Below are 21,494 nucleotides of genomic sequence, written 5' to 3' on the forward strand. Positions count from 1 at the left end.
TTAAGGGCTTTATGGTCAAGCCCTAGAAATGGGTGGTGCTGGTGGAGGGAAACACTTCTTCTGTTGACTTATAAGTGCACGTACAACCCCAACTATTTAGGTGGGAAATCACAGTGGAAAGTCTATGAGGAGAACAGTAAAATGCAGAGATTACTTTTCTCCAAAGCTACAACCCGTAGTTCTAAATTAGATGATAACTCTCACTTCTTGCTTCACAATGCCTTTAGCAGCCCCTTGGCATTGTTTTAGCCACAAGATGCCTGCAAATATCATTGAAGAATCAGTGATAATTTTAGATACCAACCACATGACTGACCCAAAGAAGAGGGTGTTTACTAGGGCTCATATGTGAACATTGATGTCCATCTAGCCTTCAACCATACACCAACATTTGCATAGGAAAAATAATTCCTTTTAATGAGTGGCACATTGACTGTTTAGACAATTTGCATGAGTAAGTGCAATCCATCATAATACATCTCCAAAGCTTAGCCTACTTATGAGGCTGACATGATTTTAAAGTAAAACTCCAAAGTGAAATGTATTTTTCACTCTTAACTCCATAGCTTTGATCAAGGAAACAAAGCAAGATGTTATTTTAAGCAGACACTAATGACTGAAAAAGAAGTGATGTGTTTAAAAATCTTTATCTGCTGTGGATAGTGGTTGCAGGGCTTGCTACAACTTCCATTAAAGTCTATGAAAAGGCTCCTGTGCCTTATTTAGCTACTGTCGGCTAGTAGAAATTTTAATACTTACATCTCTGATTACTAGAATCTATGCCTCGTGAAGTTTTATTTTCTGTTATCAACAAATATATTTCATATTGTTTATTGTGGAATACAAAGCCTTAACATTTCCAGGCATCAATGAACAGTAAAATATAGGGACAAATGATTGACAGGGCAAGAAACAGACAGGTACTCTATATAATAGACTAAAACCAGCCTCTGGAAAAAACATGAAAAATGGAAATTAAAACAACTGAAAAACAAAGAGCATTTCAAATTTGTCTTAATTCAATTTTTATAGCTTTGCGCACGTTGTTACTCAGCCAAAAAGTGAGCATAATATTTTACAAACTTAATGGTACCGTTTTGTGTGCGCATGTCTTATACTCAGGATCAAAGTAAAATGAAAAATGGAAAAATAAAAGCTTCAGTTACAATGGGTTTCAGGTCATATCTAAAGTCTATTTGAAATTTTAACTGCATCAGTTCACCTCCAAGTGATAGGAATATTAAACCTTTACATACTTTAAAGTTTTATTTGTTACAGAATATAAGGAGAGAGATTCCATATACTCTGAGGAAATATTTTTGTTCTTTATGGGGGTCATCTGGAAAGAAATATTTTCCCATTGAAACTTGGTAAGGAATATTTACATATACCCTTCATTATATCAGGATGTGGGTACTGTTAAATCTTACCTGTCTGTGTCTGTCACTTCTGAAGTCCCCTCATTTGTTTTCCGCATAAGCACTCTCGTTGTGAAGAGCTAGTAAACTGAAACAATACTTAGTACAAACACTACATAGCTTACGGTTTCCTCCAGTCTGCTAGTAGTGCCCATTCCATTTCCTCACAAGAACAAGGTGTGTCTGTTTGCTAGCTGACTACACTTCCTTTGTTCCATATACCAAAGCTGACAATTCAGGGCCATGGTCACTATAAAAGATGCAATTGGATGGCAAAATTTGGGCCCTATATGAACTTATTTTTCCCCTCCACGTTAGGTGGAGTTTCATTAATTTCATAAGAGACCCACATAAGTCACACAATCATAAATGGCCTTCACTGCTTTGGCAATTGGACCTTCTGTGGATATGTGCAAGTTCAACTTGTATGCGTACAGCACCTTTTAATAACTAAATTTGTGTTGCAATTTTAAGCTCAGCAGGTCCCACATCTTACAAACTATTCAGCTGATAATGGCTGAATCTAAAAGTTTGGAATACAGGTGTGGCTAGGATCAGTTTGGATAGTTATCTCAAGCTTACCAAAACTATACCAACTTCTTGGGTCTGTAGAATTAGGATGGAAATCTCAGAGCAGGTTCTCTGACTCTCAGCTTCTAGTCTTGCCCTAGTCAGGTGGATGCTGAAAAAAAATAATTTTAATATTTCAAACACCAAAGCTTTGGTTTGAATTCATTTTCATGGTGAAAAATGTATTCACTTTGGATTCTCCTCCCCACCCTCCCATATTATCCAGTCTATGAGATTAGTAACTATTTTATTATTACACTGACCTTTCCATAAGTCACAAAGGTGGTTTGCAATTCAGTGGGAGGGAAGTCATTCCTACACTGAATGGCCTTCTAAAGACCAGTCTCCAACAATAAACCTCCTCTTACTCTGAGTTCAATAAATTCCTTTTTTGTGTATCTCTACACTCTCTTTTACATTTTAAACATACAGACTGAGGAACTCACTATGAAGGTAGTGAAAGGGAACTTTCATCTGTTTCATCTCATTTCTTGGTTAGTTTAACCATCTGTATGTAGCTTAGGATCTGCTTAGGACATGAAATGTGAAGTATGTGACTCTGTATGAGAAGGTTGGGCCAGTGGCCCAAGGGGTTGACTTTTCTTGATGACAGATGTACTGGTAGATACAGGAAGTGCTTTGATGAGCATTTTGAAAAGCTGGGTTTTAACTTTAGAATTAAATGTCTTTTTTTTTATTGACACATGCTTGTAATCATGGATATTGTAGATTATTTCATTTATCATTAAAAAACTTTAAATAGAATTAAATTGGTAAATCAAATTTTTCTCTGATTCGCTTGAAGCTAATGTATTAAGTGCTGCTTTTAAGATGGTAATTATCACTCAACAGAGCTTCATGTTTCATTGCTTGATAAAGCTTATTTTATGTGATTTTAGATACCATTGAGCTGAATTTCAGCTGAGGTAAAATGGCCTTGCTCCAGGATCTGTCCCTACATTAGCATGTGCAACTGCAACTTACCGTTTCAAGAGGGTTTCTGGTACAGGAAAAAGTTTTTTTTCTTATAAGTATTATGTATTCCCCTTGAAACTATAATAGCTTTCACTTTCTGTGTACTGCATCTTTTAGCTTTCAAGTGTGCCCCTGTGGGAAGAGTTCGGAGCTGTGCAATAAGTTGGGAGAGGGGGGATATTGTTTTCTTGGAGAGACTGTATTTTTGTTCTTTCTTAGATTCATAGATACTAAGGTCAGAAGGGACCATTATGATCATCTAGTCCGACCTCCTGCACAACACAGGCCACAGAATCTCACCCACCCACTCCTGAGAAAAACCTCTCACCTATGTCTGAGCTATTGAAGTCCTCAGATGGTGGTTTAAAGACTTTAAGGAGCAGAGAATCCTCCAGCAAGTGACCTGTGCCCCATGCTACAGAGGAAGGCGAAAAACCTCCAGGGCCACTTCCTATCTGCCCTGGAGGAAAATTCCTTCCCAACCCCAAATATGGTGATCAGCTAAACCCTGAGCATATGGGCAAGATTCACCAGCCAGATACCCAGGAAAGAATTTTCTGTAGTAACTCAGATCCCACCCCATCTAACATCCCATCACAGGCCATTGGGCCTATTTACTATGAATAGTTAAAGATCAGTTAATTACCAAAATCATGTTATCCCATCATACCATCTCCTCCATAAACTTATCGAGTTTAATCTTAAAGCCAGATAGGTCTTTTGCCCCCACTGCTTCCCTTGGAAGGCTCTTCCAAAACTTCACTCCTCTGATGGTCAGAAACCTTCATCTAATTTCAAGTCTAAACTTCCCAATGACCAGTTTATATCCATTTGTTCTTGTGTCCACATTGGTACTGAGCTTAAATAATTTCTCTCCCTCTCAAGTATGTATCCCTCTGATATATTTATAGAGAGCAATCTCTGAAAACATTTGTTTGCTCTGGGAAAATGTACCATCTAACCTGATCTGAATATGAAAAAAAGAAGATTGTGGTGGACTGGGAAACGCAAAGTATCTAGGCCAATTTCCCAGATACTAGTGTCTTCTCCGATGAAACATTCTGGGCTAACGTGGTTAAGCAGCCAAACTTTCAAAGTCTTCCTCTTACTCTGGGAAAGAAATATTTTAAATGGATAGGTGCTCCTGGGCATAAATTAAATATCATCTGACAAACGAACCTAACTTTTTTCTATCCAACATCCCAAATATCATCCATCTTGCAAAATTAAAAATTGACACCGAGAGCCAATCAGCTCATTTGACTGGAGATGATACTAAACAGAGAACAGAGTCTGTTCAAGTCATGGTAAGTACTTTGCAAAATCTAGATATCATAGGTAGCTGAGAAGAAACTGAAGACAGTGGAAATGCCCTTCATTTTAACAGAAGACTTCTTAGACTTTTGGCCCACCCTTACTGCTGTGAGTAGTCCAATGGGACTCAGTAATCAGTGGGATCAGATCAGACTGTATTGCAAGTCCCTACATGGACAAAATAGACTTTCCAAGAGTAAATTGTCAGTGGAAGATTTTGTTACAGTTGCACAATAACAGTGCATGTCAAGAGACGGAAGGAAAGGGAAGCACCAGCCAGGGGCAAGAGTGAAGCAAAGCTGGGCATATCCTTTTGCAATGCTATGGTGTTTGCATCACAGGTAGGATAATGAATGGGAGCAAATGTTAAAAATGAAACCAGAATGTCTCTATTGCTGGAGCTGAAGATACCCAAATCTCTGACTACAGCTCATAGCTGCGGACTTTTCTCTTGCACAGTTCTGTTTACAGTATTTTAATAAGCATTGTTAAATACAGGAAAAACCATAGACCCAATTTTCCCATCCTAACCCATTGAAGAGGGGGCAAATAGTAAGACATCTTCATGAGAATCTCCCTTTTCATCCTTATTTGTTTCCTTCCACATGGTTCTTTGGGCAATAGCATGTACCTCATAGACTCCATCCAACTCCTACTGAGGTCAATGGAAGTGTTGTCACCAAGTTGAATAGAACATTTAAAAAATGGCATTTGGATGTATGAACACATACAGTACAGCAATCTACACTGTAGCACAGTGGTTTCCAAACTTGTTCCTCCGCTTGTGCAGGGAAAGCCCCTGGCGGGCCAGGCCGGTTTGTCTACCTGCGGCGTCTGCAGGTTCAGCCGATCACGGCTCCCAGGCCAATGGGAGCTGCTGGAAGCGGTGGCCAGCACATCCCTCGGCCTGCACCACTTCCAGCAGCTCCCATGGCCTGGAGCAGCGAACAGTGGCCACTGGGAGCCACGATCGGCTGAACCTGCGGACGTGGCAGGTAAACAAACCAGCCCGGCCTGCCAGGGGCTTTCCCTGCACAAGCGGTGGAACAAGTTTGGGAATCACTGCTGTAGCACATAGATGAACATACAGTCATTCAGCTCAGATGCTACCAAAGGGAACACAATGCAGCCCTGGTTTGTGTTATGAAAACTTAAGAGATGTAAAACAACAGGCTTTTGTGACTATTTGTCAACACACTGTAGAGGGCATCACTGGACTATGTAAACCTGCCATTTATTACTTTCTTGACAATATCCTTTTTTCATGATTTGTTCAACATGAATCCTGGCACAAGACCTCTAAATGACGTTGGATGCTCTGTCACAGATTGTACCATGTATATTTATATGAAATATCAGAGTAAGAGTCAGCTTGGGAGCACCTGGCCTTCTTCAAAGGGGCGAAATTCTCTGCAGGGCAAAGACTTGTGATAACTACAACTTTAATAAAATGTGTGAAGGAAGTGAGTAAAATGAGATGGGAGAACTGCAGCATCTTCTATTGGCTAGGAAAAGGAATTTACAAAGATACTGCCATTCATTGCCAGATTCACTTTTGTTACACTCATGCCAAACCAATGAGTGCGAATCATTACCTTTTTGAGTTAAGAGTATCTTGCACCCTCTTTACACTAGCATAAGTGACTACATAAGACTACGTAAGACCCAAGGCAATGAACCTGGCACATAGTCTCTGGAATTGATTGAGGCAGCCTGATGAATCATGTAGCTTTCCCAGCTAATCACCATCTGAGACACCTTTAGATCTCTTGAAATTGGCAGAGTGAATGGCTTTGAGAGCCAGAAGTAGAGATTGCTGCAGGAGGGCTTAGTTTGGGAGAGTTCTAGCAGGGGAGCATGGCAGAAGAGTGAAACTTGGATTGTTGGAAGGAAGCCCATTACTCACGTGCAGGAGTTGTGATGAGGTGGAAGAAACCAGGAGCAATGAGGCTCTTTACCTGGTCAACTGGTATGTGATTAGGGCTATTGTGCCTGGTGTGGAAGTTGAGGCGACGAGTGGAGGGAGTATGCAGGGGGGGTCACTCCTTCCTCACCCCCCACATTTGCTGTTTGGCTTATACTGAGCATGCTCAATGACACTGCTGAAGCCGGGTGCCCTCACCCTGCCCCCCCTCACTAGGGGTCGTCTCTGTGTGGAAAAGGCAGAGTGGATTTTTTTCCCTCTTGTTTTCTTGTTAGCATATCAAAGGATTTATTACAAGCTTTGAGCTCAATGGATGAAGAGTTAGATTATAACTAAGGATTGTTATTACTATTTATGAAAGAGACTATTGGTAATAAATTTGCTTATGATTTAGGCATGAAATTTGGCTATATTAGGGCTTTGACCCAACTCTGGCAAAATTTAAGGTGGGATCTTTATTGGTCTCATATAATCAAAAATCTCAGTTCTTCCACCATAACCGAATAAAGGCATCTCCAGCAGCACTGTTCTTCATGCCAGGTTCAGTTTAATATGGCCTCAGAAGGAAGAGTCAGCACCATGTATCTAATCTGATTCTATAAAGTGTGTTGTAAGGCCAGTTTTTCTCCTTTATAATGGAAAAAGGCTAAGAATAAAATCCAGTAACAAAGATGACCTAAAGGCCAGTCTTTTTAAAAGGATTTTATTTGGCAAATAAAACAAAGCTGTTTTGGATTGTAAAAAGTAATAAATTTTATAGTCCAACTGTACACAAAAGGCAAGTTCTCTTAGGCCCCTTTACTCCCAGCGAGGGCCAACTGTGAGCAACATCTGCAAAACAAGTCATTTCAATAAGACATAAATAAACAGGATCATTTATTAAAATCCCAGGATGCTTAATTTAGGAAGAAAAAAACAAAGATTTTTGCCTTTAAACATTTCACCCTTTTCTGTCAGATGACTTCAAAACAAATGAAACACAGCATCATCTTTGGAGATGAGTCAACTTACTGGACAAATATGTTTTATGAAGAACCATACAGTATCTGCAATGCCCATATGTTTTTCTTTACCCTAGTGCCTAACTCCCATTGAAATTCAGTGGCAATTGGGTGCCTACTTCCCTTAGGTGCCCTTTGAAAATCCTGGCCTTAGCCCTCACTTCCACTGCCCGTGTTCTGTAACTTAAATTCTTCCCTTTGACACTGGTCTTGAAATATTTCAAATGCATAGAAGCCATCCATCCACACACAGTTCCATTTAAAGTCAATAATACATCTGTGAGTACTTGGATCTATCTGCTAAGGATTTGCTGGACACAGACCTATGTAAAAATGTGAAGAGATTTAGGAAATGTTACAAACTGTGTTCTGTCATTGCTTTTTAGACAAAATTTTCCACAGTGGAGGGAGGAGGAATTTCAAAACGTTTTTTAAAAAATTGTTTCTATTCTTTGAAATGTCATTTTAGTAAATAATCATTAATAATAATAATCATTCTGACCATAGTAGTAAAAGTTTCTTCAGTTTATTGGCCTATTTTAACTAATCACTGGCTTTCTTCTTTGACAGACAATAAGTATCAGCTGTGGGGATAAGAATTTTATATTTTAAAATGTTACAGTATGATAATGCACATAAAATATTGTGGGTAATATGGCTTTATTTTATATCTTTGGTGTGGTCTTTCTTCAGATGTTTGTCATCTCTTACTGTATAAAATGAATTCAAATAGAGTGATATTAGTCTATAATCCTGATAATATCATAGTCTCTAATCCTGATGATATGTAGTCTTTACGTAGTCTATAATCCTGATAATATCATCACAATTAAGTTTCTTATGAGTTCCTTAATTACTGGTAACTACTGAGCTTCCTCTTTAAAAAAAAAAATTAAACACTTCGTTAAGAGTTGAATAACTGGTAGTAATAGGATTGTTACTGGAAGAAAAAAGAAAGGGAAAAAATAATGAAATGGGCTCTCAAATGCTTCTGAAACGTTTCGTTGCATTTTAGCTGAAGAAAATAGAAGCTTTGGCAGAAGCAACAATAGTTAATTCTGCACAATCCTTTTTGTAACCTCACTGCCACTGTGGAAACTGTTAAAGAAAAGAAGTTATTCTGCCTATGAACCCCCAACCCAGTCCAATGGTTTAGTGATTAGCATGTTGCCTAACTGGATGGGAAGATGAGTTTCCAAGTCCCACTGGAAATATTTCTTCTTAGGCTAGCTGGAGATGGGTTCTTCAATAAGGTGACTCAGTCAGTCTTGAAGGGAGAGTACCTGGAGCATGGATGGATGAACCATTTCAGATGTAAAAAATAAAACCAGACTGGACTTTCACTTTAAACTCAAATACATTTTTGTTCTTTCCCTAAATCAGGGCTTCAAATACTTTTGCACATTGCCCATATCTTAACATAGTGTTTCATGGCCCACTTCCCTTCCCATTGTCTAACCCATAAAATTCCTGTGGCAGCCACAGCAATTGATGACATAGAAAAGTGATAATAGGTGTTTAATGTGGGTTTAGCTGTCTTTTTAATGCAGTGTAGCAGCTAGCAACGGGAAGGGCCAGCACCATTTGACCAGTGAGCTCTCCATAAACCACAGTTTGAGAACTGCCCTAAATGATTGACCTCTTTATGTGAGCCTGAATGTCTACACAGTATTGGGCCTATTTTCTAACAGGCACACAAGAAACTGCATGCTTTTGTGATCCCACTTGAGAGTATGACCCTGTCTCTTTACTGTACATTATGGCTACACTTGTAAGTGAACTTTTATGATTTTTTTTGGCTAATACTGTACACTTTTAGTATGTTTTAAATTTTGCAGTTTACCATACAGATGAGAAACAGCCTACAAAACACATTATAAGCTATAAAAAGTGGACATTTTACGGCTATCCTTCAGAACTGCATTATCTTGGCTTACAAAGTTTTCTGCTAATCTTCCTTGGTACCGCAGCAGTCCCTGAAACTGGAATTTGGCATTTTGCTTTATGTTATGCTGTCATTTCATAGCTGCTTCATAAATATTTCATTCAAAGAGAAAACTAAAATCAATCTTAACTTGAATGCTTTTTTTTAGAGGGTTTAAATTTTGGGGGGCATTTTTTAATTTAAAAACAAAACTTGTGACTTCCCACAATCCTGAGTTCAGCTAACAAAGCTCTTTGGGGCACAGGCAGTCTGTTATGGTCATACAGTAATTAGGACAATGGGACCTTGGCCTTTAGGCACAACCATGATACAATAACAAAGCAGATAAAATTCTCTTAGAAACCAGCAATGGATTAAAAAGCTCATGAAAGTCTTATCTCACAGCGTGAGCATATCAATGAGTTTTACATGAGCTCTTTCAGATAGATCTATTACTACTGTATCTTTGATTGTTCCTTTTAGAGCTATATTACAACTTGTGAGACGGTTGTTATGCCCTCTTGTCTGCTGGTATGTTATGATGCAGATAGGGGCAGTAAGGCAAAATGAGGTCCAGAAGACAGCAGGGTGACAGGGGTCTTCAGAGCAAACTGCATGGCCTGCTTCTCCAGCTGAGCATTCACACAATAATACCAGTGGAAAACACGCGCCAAACTTAGAATACAGCATCTTACAAAAGCAGTCCCAGCAGAGGAGATAGAAGATGAAGATACCTGTATATGAATGCTATGCTGTAGGACCAAGATCCTCAAAGGTATTTAGGCACCTCACTCCCCTTGATTTCTTTCAGGATCTAGGCCTACAACATCAGCTGCTATCGATGGGTATATCTCCACCGATTTCAGTGGTACTATACCACTTTACATCACCTGAGGACTCAGCCTTATAACTTTGTGCCATATTTAGATCCCATGTTGCTGGGGCACATTTTTCAACATAGATATAGAGGAAAGGCCACCCAAGAGAAAAATTTCAGGTGATATCCTTATATCTCGGCACACATACGCTATGCACTGTGCTATTCAAATGCCCTGTGGCTGCCTTGGCATGCCTCACGTTTTCATTTCAACAGCCAGGCATCCAATTCTTGTGTTTGATGTCAAGGTGAAAATAGCATTTTGTTTATATTGCAGGAGAACGTAGAAACCATACCAAAGATGAATGCCCCCGTGTGCCAGATGCTGTACAGAGAAATAGTAACACAGGTTCCTTGTTCTGCTGAGCTCATAATCTAAATAGGAAAGACAAAGGGTGGGGAAACACAAGCACAGAGAAGAAGGGATTTGTCCAAGGTCACGCAGCAGGCCGGTGGCACAGATGGCATTAGAACCCAAGTCTCTGGATTCCCTGTCCAAAAGACCTCACATTTTTATTATTTGGAGCCATTTATTTAGAAAGCTTCCAAACAAAGGTGGGAGGAGCAAGGCTAACAGTACAATACATTTCCCTAACCTGATTAGGCCATCTGTAATTTAATCCTGAATCACTTAAGCAATGTAGTCTAACCTTTAGTAATTATATAATTAAATTGTGTTTATTACAGTAACAAAATGACCCCCAAAATCCAATGTATCACTGAGACAGACATATTTTTTCCCATCTTTAGAAGGAATAGTTTTCTTTTATTAATATAAAACCCCAATGTCATTATGTCACCCATGCATCCACTGTGTAATTACCCCATTTTTAAGATAAATCCATTGTCTGGGGAAGCATCCATCATGGGTGTCACCTTTAGCACATAAGGTGAGACACTAAATGGACACCTTTTACTAATATTAATTTCTATATAGTCATCAATTCTAAATAGACTATCCATTGTGCTCTTTGACAGAGACAGGCCAATGACAAAGATTAAATTATCCATCTCTGTGGAAACAGGGGGATCTGCTTTGGAAACTGCTCTTCAAGATTTTACTTTTCTGGCCTGACTATATTATATTGATCTACAATGTGTTCATTGTAAACTCTGATCAATTATAGCAAAAAGAGAGTTTGCAGATTGGTTGTTCTTCTTTGAAACCAAAGGTCAGAAATTAGAGAAGAAAAAAACCCGTTTCTTATTTAAAAACCAACCAAACTAGAAAGTATTCATTTTTGTCTTACACACACTGTGCTAATCTTACACTCCAAGGACCCTTTTTGGTTCTTATGCCAAGAGTATCTCAGATTCTCATGCAATTCAAATGACAATTCACAGTGCTCTTTTAAGTTATGCAGCATTGGTATTCTCAGAATATACTGTGAGGTGCATCTTGGGAAATTTGCTAGAGATAGTACAGTCCTCATCAAGGCTCCAGTGCCATCAGCAGCTTTTACATTACTTCCAAAGACAACTAATCTCTACTGAGGGCAGAAAGGCTTTATGTAGATTTAGCTTTCTTATCTCGGGCTGAAAAGCTGGAATGTCACTTAGCCCCATGGGTCCATTGGTATCATGTCCAGATATGGAAGTAGCACCAACTTCAGAATATTCAGCCTGGACAGGCTGTAAAGATGTTCTGCCGTTTATCTGGATATGATATTCTTCATGCTCTGCACTTAAAACTCTGTTTACCGTTAAACAACTGTTAAATGTTGTTGACCCTGGTGGTGGCTAAAGTGATATAGCAGCTAGCTAAAGAGGTAGATGATATTAACACAGCTGGTTAGCGATGTTATGTGGCATCCATCTGGATGGAAGGCATTGTGGAACACCTTGAAGGTCAACAAATCCAACATACTTTCAGCATGTAAAATGATTGCTGATGGTGGCACAAACTCATTGATTTAAAAGAACAATATGTGACATTCATAGGTTGTTCAAGATAAAGATTCATACAGCAGAGTCAAGCTAAAAAATCCATATTTTTGTGATACCAAATGACAAGAAAAAGGAGGAGTATCGACAGCTAAAGCTGTGATTGGCTCAAAGACCAAATGAAAACTTTACACAGACCGTTTTACAAGTGCTAATTGCATAACAACTCGTACAGTTATGGGGAAGGTTCTCTGTTTGATTACATGTGTTTATCAAAGTTGTTATCGGAACACTGAAAGACAAATACACTAAGAGCCCGCTAGTTTTGAAAGTGTAAACCAAAGTGTCTAGAGTGTAAAGTGTAAAGTGTCTAGAGCAGTGGTTCTCAACCCACGGGCTGCTTGCGGCCCAATCAGAACACAGCTGTCTCAGATGTGACATCCTCAGGGCCATGCAGGTAATACATATATTGTGTGAATGCAGCCCACATAACACAGAGACCTGAATATGCAGCCCATGATGCTAAATAAATTGAAAACAACTGGTCTGGAGCTGTTTGTCTGCCCTTTGGTGGAATAAGAAAAAAACATTAATTCCTTCCAAGACAAGGAAGGTCATGCAGTGATCAAGTCCATTATGTTCCCCAAAAAAGTAATTTTCAGACGGCATTGAAAATTTATAGTGACTGATCAAAAAACACTGCATCATGTAAGGAGGGAAAACAGTTATTAGTTTAGTGATCAAAAGTATGGACTAGCAAATTGGAGTCCAAGAAGCAAAGGATGTTAGCTCTGTCTCTCTGGGGTCCCAGAAGCAATTGGCCATTCACTGCTTATCCCTGTCAAGCATCTGGAAAGTATAATCTGGGTTCTAAAGCAGGAAAGCGTCTTCATATGTGAGTTTAGCTGGATAAAGCACAGTGGCCATTATTCTCATACTGAAAACATGGCTTGAGAGTTGAGAGTTCTTTTGTCCTGTTTTGGGTAGATGGAGTGAGATAAGCACTCTATTCCCTTTATGTTTTTTTCTCACATCACTTACTATTTGTCCTTTACCTTTTCTTTCTGATATCACTGTGTTCCCAGCGACATATGGTCCCTGCCTGGATCTATTTGAGATCCAGTAGCAGCCATTTGCATAGAAAGGGTTAGCAACCCAAAGGAAATTTTAGGCTAAACAAAAATCAGTGTTACGCTCCAACAGGGATTCTCAAATGCTTATATTTTTAGCCAAAGCCAGGTTTCAAGCACTGATGGTCAGACACAACTGCTTGCTTAGCATTCTCCTTGTTACTGTGATGTGTCTCTCTTTTTTTTAATCCATTCCTCCCCCACCCCCCTTCATCCTCTACTATTCATTTTAGGATTATTTGTTCTTGGGCCAAGTTTTGATGTCAATTACTTCTTGAGTAAATATGCAGCAAGCAATAACTGGCTTTTAATCCCCAATGTATAGTGCTCATCATCACATGTTACAAAAACTTAATGCTTTTCACATATTAGCATTATGAGAGATGACTTTTCTAGCTGCATTTGTTGATGCATGCTTTATTTGAATTGGGAGTTGAAATTGGGTTGCATTGCACTTGCTCTCCTTCATGAAGGACTTTAGCCTATATGGCTACTTCTGTGTAAAATAACAGACTCTTCAGTAAAGCGTTTTCCCTGTCACCAACCAAATGTTAAGCAGGCCTGTTTCTCATCAAATCTGGCCTTTTTAAGGACTGACCAATTATCAGAGATGATGAAATACCATAAGGCTTGTAAATTATTTCACTTTGATGAATGGAATGATTTTCCACTGGCTTGCACCTTGTGTAGCATATGTACAAGATGGGAGCTGATATACCCGATCAGACACTTTAACAAGCGTTCTGATATGGTACCATTTTATACCCATTTGCATCGGTGTAAAATGGCTGGGCAGTGCAGTGACAAATCAGGCCTACTGCCAGGTCTGCGTGTATTTCAAAACCCTTCAGTGATGAACTTAGCCAAAAAAGACAGCCTTCTTCAGATGGACAAGTTGTGATTAATTTTCTCCACTTTACTGAGGCAACTGTAGGTGCGATCTCAGTATAAAATGAAACATTTTAATCTAACAGTGAAGTCTTTCAGCACATTATTTTTCCCCCTGCAAAAAAAAGAACATCTTTTTTGTTTGTTTTCATCAAAAATGTTCAGATATTTTCCACAAATGTTTCCATTGAGTCTAAAAAGTTACTTTCTGTCAAATGTTTTGACTGAATTTTTTTTTACCAGCTCTACTTACAGGACCTTTTTTAATAGTATTGAGCGTATAACACTGTCTCAACAGATTGTTGTCAGTTAATGTCTGGATGCAGTCCAGTGGTAAGAATTAGGAAGTCTATGTACACTTTCTTTTGCATTTCCTTCCACTCCCTCTACAAGTCTTCAGCGAGATTAGAATACTTTAAATGTGTGGATATTCCCCATTTCATCACTGTCTGCTGAACACTGCTTTAGACCAGTATTTTCACCTGCTGCCTTCTGTGTCTATCCCAGCACACCTATAGTGCTAGAAGTGTTTCTAGACTGATTCCACAACTGACTTGCTAAACAGCAAATAATGCATATAATGCAAAATGCTTTGGAAAGGTGGGTAAGCGGAATCATTCCTGCAAAGCATTCCTTAGCAGAGTGGGGAACTTCATACTGATTAAATGTGCTTAAATAAATATTGAATAATAATATAAATTCAAACTTGTGTGTTTGGGCATTCTATTGGTGGAAATCGTCTGATTGTTAAGAACAACCACTTGTGGCATTCTCTTTCTCTTCACCTTATCACAAGCTATGAAGTCATCCCTAACTTGTGAAAGTATTTCTGATATAATTGTTATTTCTCAATCTTGCCCTCGCTGAGTTCCAGTGAGCCCCAACGATTTGTGGTGCCATAACTTAACATTCTGTTGGAGCAAGAAAGCATTACAGGTAGACTAAAATCAGTAAAGAGAGGTAAGGAAGAAATTTGCATTTTTATTATCATGTTAATAGCAGTATCTTTAACATCACAATAAATTCAGATATAAAATATTATCTCTCCTCTGAGGTCTCACCTTTGTTTCCTACATCTTAAAAAGCTCTTAGCCATCCTGTCAAGGTTTATGTGTACTTTTGATGTATGTAGCCTTAACGAATGAGAGGTGTCAAAAAGGGTGAGGGGGAGCCTGATACTTGACTGTGAAATAGGTATTCTGCATGTTAGTAACCATTTATTTTTAAACTCGGGTAACAACTTTAACTCATGTGCAAACTAAGAAAAATATTGTGATTTTCTTCTATGCCTGCTTTTTATAGGTATCAGGCAAGATATAGCTTTTCTCCTTGCTCTGGTTACAGTCGATAAAATGGATATATTCCTGTAGAGTCTATTCATCTATATGTTGTTCAAGTAAATTCTGAGACACATAAATATTGTCTTAAGTTTGATATTCTAAGCATCTACCAAACATGTGTGTGTAACCTTGACAGAGTGTCTGGGTTTTCTTTCTGTACAATAATTTCTCACCAGTGTTTTGTCTCTGGGGGTGGGGAGAAAAAATCACTATGGAAGGGACTACTGTTGCTTTGTGACCGGCTGACCTACAGTAGACAACCACCTCAAAAGGACATTAGTCACGAAGTTGGCTGGGCACACTATTTTATTAGAAGAAAAAAAACACAACAGCTCTACTTGGGTGCAGATCTTTTCTTTAGTACTAATTAGAACCACAATCCATCATGCTGGAAAGTTTCTATTCATTTTGGTGATTGGGGAAATGACGAATGGATCTCAGAATAAATGGGATGTCAGGGCAGAACAGGAGATGGATGTGTTCTGCATGGGATGAGTGTAATAAGTACAGTTAATGTTGGCAACCAGCCAATCCCATCACCTCGTGCAGCGTGAGTTGCCCCAAGGCTCTGACCAGGGGTAAAACACCAATAAATGATTCCCCTTACCTCCCATTTATTAGACAACGAACACCTTGTCAGGGCTCATGCTTTGTTTTCCGAACTGTCACTTTGCTTCAGGGAGGGAAACTAATTGAATATTAGTTAATTGTTCCTAATAAAATGCTGATAATTAGATATCTCTTTTCATGTTGCTGCCCCAGATTCTCTCTTTAATTTCACTTTCCTTTCAATAGCCGCTGTTTCTCACGCAGCCATATCGAGATTGATTATCTGCAGCCGGCGAGAGGCTGAGCAGGCAACTTCATTTAAGATTAATTTCAGGGAAACTGTTTTACAATTTTTCTAAATTGAATTTTGTTTTAAAGTGTTAGGATTATGGGTCTGCTTTTGGGTAATTTATTATGTAGCAGCTCATCAACATCACTCCTGAACCCCAATGTACAGATATGTACATTCTCACATGCTTTGGGTTAAACTGACAGCATTTCTTTGCTTAACGAAGTGGGTGGGACATTCTGTTGTGCTGCTGTAAGATGGCCACTTATGTATCAGCTTTATCAGAACTTAGGTCATTAAACAACTTGCGTTTCCTAGGGGAGAAAAAAAGGGACCAGGTTCTCATGTTCATGCCAGTTCCTTTGTCCAATTTGGTGGTTCAAAGGGGGCAAAAAGCAGCTTCTCCGAGACCCATGGGAACTTATTTCTTCACTATCCCCTTCCCCCGCGATGGCCTAGAGTAGGAGTGGGCAAACTTTTTGGCCCAAGGGCCACATCTAGGTATGTAAATTGTATGGCTGGCCATGAAAGCTCACGAAATTAGGGGTTAGGGTGGGGGGGGGTGAGGGCTCCGACTGGGACTGGGGATGAGGGATTGAGGGACTGGGGGTGCAGAAGGGTGACCAGATGGCAAATGTGAAAAATCGGGACAGCGGTGGGGGTAATAGGAGCCTATATAAGAAAAAGACCTCAAAACTGGGACTGTCCCTATAAAATCAGGACATCTGGTCACCCTACTCCGGGCTGGGACCGAGGGGTTCACAGGGAGGGAAGGGGATCAGGGCTGGGGCAGCAGGTTGGCATGCATGAGGGGGTCAAGGGTGCAGGCTCTGGGTGGCGCTTACCTCAAGCAGCTCCCAGAAGCAGCGGCATGTCCCTCCCTCTGGCTCCTACACAAAAGGAATAGTCAGGAAGCTCTGCAAGCCACCCTGTCCAGAGCCACCGCCCCTGCAGCTCCCATGGGCCATGGTTCCTGGCCCATGGGAGCTGCGAGGGCAGCATGCAGAGCCCCTTGGCTGCCCCTACGCGTAGGAGCTGGATGGGGGGCCATGCCACTGCTTCTGGAAGCCGTGTGGAGAGGGGCAAGCCCTGGACCCCACTCCCCAGCGGGAGCTCAAAGCCTGGATTAAAATGTCTGGTGGGCTGGACGCGGCCCCCAGGCCATAGTTTGCCCACCCTTGTCCTAGAGCGCTCGCACTGGAGCACTACTGCACTCCAGCAACACTCAGCTCCCTAATGGATCCTTGAGGGCCACTTCCAGCATCGCTTAGAAGGCTGTTCTAAACTATACAGTGCCAAGAGCCACAATACTAGCAGTCTCAGAGTCAGGAGCTGCATTCTCTTTTCCAGTTGCTCTCACCCTTCCCTTCCCACCCTCCACTGTGCTCAACAGAAATTGGGGCCAGCAAAGTATGGCAATATTTCAGGGAGCTTGCTTAGCAACTCGTTACATTTTGCCCCTTTTCCCTTTCCACCAGCTATCAGTGAACTGAACACAATTTTCCCATATTTGTTTGATTCATCATTCATGCAATGAATTATCTGTCCGTATAAATTGTCTCTGGACTATCTGTGAACTGCATGCTGCTATTAATGATGTGATTAGCCAGCTTGGGTCTAGAGATTCTCAGCTAGTGTAATGTGCCATAACTCCACTGACTTCATCTGAGATATGACATCTTACACAATTTGAGCATCTGGCCTGTAGTGTTATTTCTCTTGCAAACTGAAGGAAACAGGAGAAGAAACCCTAATTCACAAGAATATTCTATTTGCTCAAAATTGTGAGTGAAGTAAGCAGTAATTGCCTCCACAGACTGGTTGTTTGAATGTTGGGGTTGGGGGAATAACAAAGGGACACAAAAGGATCCAGAAGCTTTGCCCGTTTTATTCTACCAGATCTAGAGTTTAGTCTTGGCTGAATGAAAAACATGAAAGAGTGAACCACCGAAAAACAAAACAAAAACCTGAAAGAATATGGATGATTTTCAGCTTGTTTGACTCTTCCTGACAAAGTCTCCCCATCTGAGAGCAAACACGGTCACATGATCTTAGTGTCCTGTCACGTTCACTTTGATCGCAGTCATTGATTCTTCTAAAGATATCTGTGGTTGAGCATTTTGCCTTGCATCTCAGAGTAAGAACTGCTGCATTGGAAAAAGAGGCTGGAGAAGTAGAAGAACCTCTCGAGGTCCCTTCCAATCCTATGATTCTATGAGGTACACAATGAAATGAATACAAAAACATACAAATGAGCCAATGGGACACAATGCAAACAGGCTTAGGATGCTTAGAGTCTATTTGAAAATAATATTGGCCAAATTCTTCCCTCACAGCCAGTAGAATTACTCCAGGGATGAACTTGTCCCACTATCCATAAATTTAAACACTCAGAAGGGAAATAAGTTAGTGATCAAATTTAATTTATTGAACAAATTATACTTTGAGATAGAATATACTCCTCACATATAATCATTGCCACTTACACATGACAATAAACAACGTTCTTTTTGTCTTCAAAATCAATAGATATCTTCAAGATTTTTAAGCTATTACAACTTCCCCACCATTAAAATTAAATGGTAAAAAAATCATTACTTGCTAAAACAACTAGGACAGATTCTGCACCTGATGTATGTGTGAAACTCTCTTAAACGCTGATGAGAATTGGGCCCATGGAGAAGAAATGTGGCCATTGTTCCTGAGATATTAGCATCCCTTGAATCCTAGTGAAGTATGGGAGTAAAATGTGGCCTCCTTCAGGCAACATGCTTCAAAGCATGGAACAACATGTTCAGTACCTTTGTTGTCCTTAATATGGCAAAAAAATTTCATCACTGTCAATTCACCTGCTAGAATAGAGACTTCATGAGGTCAGTCAGTAGCCAGACAATTTCTGAGTCATATCAACTTTTGCCAATGAACCAACAGTTGACAACTGAGCTGTATTAGCAGTGAGGGGGTAGGCAACTCCCAACAGAGCTAAATACTTCTTTGCTTTTACAGTCTGTTAGAGAAACAAGAAAAAACTCTTTATTATAAAAAAAAATGACCTAATTCTCTGACTTGCACCAGTTACACTGAACCAGGCCCTTAATTTTCTCCTCCTAAGTGACTTCAGCTGGGTTAATCCTGATTTACACAAGTAGGAGAGGCGATTCAGGTCCAAAACTGAGGCACAGTTTGGCCAAATGGTTGCCACCATAGGGATAGAGCAAGCCCAATACAGAAGTGCAAATAAATGTTTCTTTCAGAATAATTGATTCTCTCAACTTTTCAGAGACAGCAGTTTAGCATAAGGATCTTCAAAGTAAATATTTTATCTCCCTGAGCATTGCACAACAAGGACCAAATTCTGCCAGCCCTCCTCCTGTCGAGTAGTACTTTACTCCATGAGCAGTCTCCCCAAGGTCAATGGGAATATTCACACAGGAAGTTACTACTCATCAGGAGGAAGAGTGAGGGGCAAACTGGCCCAGAGAAAACAAATTTAATCCTCAGTGTTGGCTTGTTGTGGATGATGAAGCCAATATGCAGCTCTGATCAAATGTTCTGCCTTTAAAGTGAGGCATAAGAGTGAGGGGACTCAAACAGCCAGTTCCAGGCACTTTTGGAGAAACAGTATTTAACATGTGCACTGGGGGGGTTATCTGCACTTTTGGCCAGATCCAATGCCCTGTGAAGTCTGTAGGAGCTGTTCAGTGGGTATTAGAGCTGGCCTGCTAGTCAAGAGGACTGGATTTTTTTTTATTACATGCTTGAAATACCCATCATAACACAAAAACCCTGAATGGCACTTAGATCGATTAACTTCTATTGGCTACAACCTAAATTATGGGGAAGACTTCCAGGAACGTTAATACTTTTTGTTGTTTGGAAGCATCTGAGTTTGTAGTGGAAACATCTGATGGATGAAATATTGTAATATTATTAAGGAAATCCTGCTGGATTGCTTGTATACTTCAATTAGCTTACTAAATTGACAATACAATTTGCAACACATATGATAAATGAACGAAATTAACAATTGCCAAGCGTTGCCAGATCGTACTTAAAATAAAGTGAAAATGTAAAGTTCAAGCTGTTTACTAGATTTCTTTAAGAGACTGTTAGAGTAAATGTGTCTGTTCATTATGTGTGAGACTGATAGGCAACAAGGCTATAATGGCACCTTTGAGTTTGCTGACAACATAAAATTATATGAACAAAGGCCCTCTTTCCATTACTACACTGGTTATATTCGTCTACCAATCATTCCCTTCTTCTCTGACCGCATAGAGCAAATCATGAGCCTTCTTCTATGGGTCCAGAAATCTTCTTCGGCAGAAACAACTGAGTTTCCCTGATTAACAAGGGCAGGATTCAGAGCCAGGCTATCATTTAAAATAAAAATTAGGGGAAGGGGAAAAGCTGTGTCAGCATATAGAATGTTAGATGTGATTGTAGTATATTATCTCCTGAAAAGTCTGGAGGTGGCAAAACATGAAAGACATAAATAGAACATATTAAAAGTCTGGCAGGGAAGAACCAAGGTCTAGGGGGACATCTGCACCCCTTCCTCATAGCAGATGATGCCCCAGATCAGAGAATCGGTAGGGTGTCATGGGCTTCCTGCCCATGGCTGAGAAGTGGGGATTTGGAGGCAGGCTACACAGGAAGGAAGAGATGGTAAATCCGTAGCATCACAGACTCACCCTTTGTTTCCTTCCTCACCACCCCACAGGACAGTGAGGAGGGTGTCTCCTGGGCTGTGATGGCCTAGAAGCTGGAGTGGCAGTTGTGGAACTGGTCCACAGCTTGAAAGAAAATCTCTGCCTATCTCCACAGACTTCTCCTGCTGAGTTCTGGGTAGAGGATAATAGTTACGGCAGTGTTGTGATTTTAATCCATCTTTTTGTACATGTAACTAGGAGCCTGTGTGAACCTTTGGTAATGAACATCATTATCAAACAAAGCTTCAAGCCCAGAATCATGGAATTCCAGGTTGAAGTTGCAGGACCAACTAACCAGCCTGATAAGTTAAAAATATTTTTAAGCAAGGTTCAGGTTTTGTTTAAAGGTTTGGGGAGAAGCAGGAGTTGACTGTTTTCATCTCAATTACATAGGTACTGTGGAGAATTTTACTGTATCCCCCATTACTAAATCCTTAGTATGAAACCAGGGACCATCAATCTACTGCATAAACAGTCATTCACAAACATTTCTACAAAATACACTATATTTTATAATATACCAAATATATAGGATCAGAGCCGTAACTCAAGAGCTACTTCAATGTACACATTTTTCTATTCTTTGAAAGATCGGGGGGGGCTATTCAATATTTCATTCACCCACAGCATTGCTAATGCCCAGGAAATGCCCATCAGAAGGTTTCCAGACTGCCATGAGATTTTCTTAGTGAAGAAAAT

This window comes from Eretmochelys imbricata, chromosome 12, assembly GCF_965152235.1.
Source record: "Eretmochelys imbricata isolate rEreImb1 chromosome 12, rEreImb1.hap1, whole genome shotgun sequence".
In the NCBI taxonomy this organism is placed as follows: Eukaryota; Metazoa; Chordata; order Testudines; family Cheloniidae; genus Eretmochelys; species Eretmochelys imbricata.